We start from the raw sequence: 3,244 nt of genomic DNA on the forward strand, positions 1-3,244 counted from the left end.
GCTTTGAAATTAATGTATGCTTTTCTACTGTTGGACGGGTCAAATTCTTGGGAAGACCAGCTCTTCTCAATGATCTCTGGAAGTGAAAAAGAAGTATGATATGCATTTATTAAACTTTTTATTTTTCCAGAGAAAATTCTCTGGATGGCAAAATTAATATTTCAGGTACAAAAAGATTTATAGTAATATTTCCCACATAACTATATTGCAGTGAAAAAGGAATTAACAGAAGACCCTCACACTGAACATCCTGTTGAGTTGATGAGATATGTCAGGAAGAAGTAATGTATTATTTAATTATAATCCTCATCTCCTGACAAGTTGACCACATTGGTAGGCATGCTACTAGGTAGTTCCAGTGATTAGAACAAAAGTTGTTCATGGTAAAATCTGGAATTTAGTACTCTCTAAGCCACACCTCTTTCAAATGTACATTACTAGCTACCAGTGGACTTGGTTACTTAGTTTAGAATTAATAAAATCTCCCATTGGGTCAGCAAAAGCAAATTAGATTTCATGTGCAAGTGTTAGTGTGGGAGAGGAACTGTTCACTCAAAAAGGTTACAACAACTAATGCCCAATGGAAAGAAAATATTTTTGTGTCTCATGCTGTATAATACTCATTTCCTTTCCCTAGGAGTTAATTATGTGAGTCATCCAAAGTTGAAATTTATATTTGAGTGGTTTGCTTCTGTAAAGCTGGAGCACATCTTTTCAAACAAAGAACAACTCACACTTTTAAAATAATATTTCGGATATTGGTGTCGCTGTGATTATGGTTGCTTAGATAAATTTCTTCCTAGCAATCAAAAATTCAGTTCTGGTTAATGTAAGATAAAGTACAGTGGGAAAGTGGAAATTACAAGTCAACTGGAGTGATTTGCTAACTTAAGAGAATTTAACCATTCATTTGAAAAAATAATTTGGATAATTAAATATTAATTGTTGATTTTGACAATATGTAAGGAATAGTTGCTTGCCTCATCTAATACAGTTAATCAACATAATAAACAATAAGGATTTTGTATGCCTGAAGACCATCCTTTTGTGGTCTACCCTGGTCAAGTTTACATGGTAAATGTCATTCTCCTTAGAATTATTCTTGATAGTGGACAACTCCAGAAGCAAGCCAGTGAAGAATGCTTGATCAGAGATAAGAAAATGTCATTTTTTTTTCAAAATCTCTCCACAAGCTTTGCACAATGGCAGTATCATAGCCAATGAGGTTTATCCGAGGCGCAATTATTGCTAATTCAAAATCTCTCCACAAACTGCTGTTTATCTTCCCCCTGAATCAAACTGACACCAAGAACACTTTGAAAAAATCCTGAACTTGAAATATTTGTTAGCTGCATGTTTATTTTAGTGCATCTGTTATATGATTATTAAAGAAAGTCAAATTTATTAAAATTACTATACTATTTCCAAAAATATACGTAAATTATACATACATTCTCCATTTGTTAACAGAGCTTAACTTAGAAAAAAATCCATGGTCTATTATGGTTTATAGGCTCTCTATGTTGTTTGCCAAAACAATAAAACACTGCTTCATATAATCAATAAGAAATAACAAGCATTTACATGGTTGGACAAACTAGGCGATGGTTCACTGTAAACAACTGAAAAATTATAAAAGACTAGTGAAATGAATTTCCCATAAAGGCTGTCCATGTAATGAAATTTGCCAGTGTATATGGCATTCCCTTACAAAATCAGAAATAATCACATGGGGTAGAAATAAAGCATAGAATCTAAGTGAATAGCAGTGGAAAGTAAAATTTAAGTGTAAAATGAAAAAAAAGTTTATACATAAACAATGAACTTTGGATTTAATACTATTTAATGCAGTTTTAAGATGACTATTACATCCAGCAAAATGTACTTGGAATTTAGTATAAGTCATGCAAAATAAATCTCGTAAGTTTATTTTTTCAAGTTTAAATTCGCATTGTGTAATAAAACTGGGAAAATCTTTATGAAATAATATTCTCAGTGCCATGATAGGGATACAGCCCAAATATTAAAAACTTCATAAAATTCTATGAAAACATTATATAATTTTATAAATACATAACTGAGAATGATGAATTCTGAATTATAAATGATTGTTTTTCTCAGCTTTGCTTTTTATTAACTTACCAATATATCCTGGAGGTCATTCTTAAATATTATACAAGAGATATCCTTACTCCATTTTTTAGCTATACAGCACTCTATTATGTATTGTTGCCACAATGTAACCACCAGTTTCATATTTATCATATTTGGGTGATGTCCAGTCTTTCACTATGACAATCAGTATGTCAGCAAATAGTCTTGTGCATTTGTCCTTCTGCATTTTGATGGTAGTTTCCTAGAAGTGGGTTGCTGGATCAAAGGGGAAAAGTATATGTAGTTTTTCTAGATATTACCAACCTCCTACACTAGGGATTGAGCCATTTTGCATTTTTGCCAGCAAGTCTTTTCCCCACAGCCTCAACAGCAGCCTATGTTGAAAATTTTGGAATTTGCCAATGCAATAGATGAAAAGTAAAAAGCATTTCTAAATGCCAAGAATCTCAGTTTTGCCAATGACAGTTTACTCTATATACCTCTTCTGTTAATCAATTTGCTTTTCTAAAAGTCACACCCCTAGAACTTTGTGTATTCTTTTCTTGCCCTACAACTTCTTTCTTTTAAAAACAGAATAAAAAAATGTATGCTATTTCTTTTTATAAAAATCAGAATCTGAGGAAATTAATTCAGGAAGCTGTGGATAATTAACATAAGCACAGACCATCTCTGCTTATTTTAAATTAAAAAAGGAGTTGCAAATGCAAATGGTGGTCTTCAAGGACCAGTATTTTGATATAAAGGCCATATGGCTGTTCCTTTTCTACAACAAATATGGCAGATTTAGAGGCAAGCAGTGCTCCACATTGTTCTTCTATATCCCAACTCAAATGCTTCTGAGGATATATATACAACTTTTGGGCATGATCAGCACTTTAAAAATATTTTGTTATCCTACAAGTCTATACAAGCTATAGATAATTTAAGTAAATTTAAAACTTTCATTCTGAATGATGACTTAGAAGCTTCTTAGAACCACTTTTTTACTCCTGTTACATAATTTAGAACAGTAGTTTTCTCCCTGATGTGTGGTTCGTGGATAAATTGCTATTTTATTTTAAGTTGATAATACAGATTCTTACTACCAAAAACCCATTTCTCTTAGAGCCAGAGATCCCAATTGTGTTTT

General features: G+C 32.0%; 1 pseudogene; it reads left to right on the forward strand.

The window, feature by feature from the left end:
* The first annotated feature begins 1,191 nt into the window (after positions 1-1,191).
* Positions 1,192-1,382, forward strand: LOC114219491 (U4 spliceosomal RNA; annotated as a pseudogene).
* Positions 1,383-3,244: the final 1,862 nt, after the last annotated feature.

The sequence above is a fragment of the Eumetopias jubatus genome, unplaced genomic scaffold (genome assembly GCF_037043125.1).
Source record: "Eumetopias jubatus isolate StellerSeaLion01/CBP00866 unplaced genomic scaffold, mEumJub1_p1.0 scaffold_1, whole genome shotgun sequence".
Classification (NCBI taxonomy): Eukaryota; Metazoa; Chordata; class Mammalia; order Carnivora; family Otariidae; genus Eumetopias; species Eumetopias jubatus.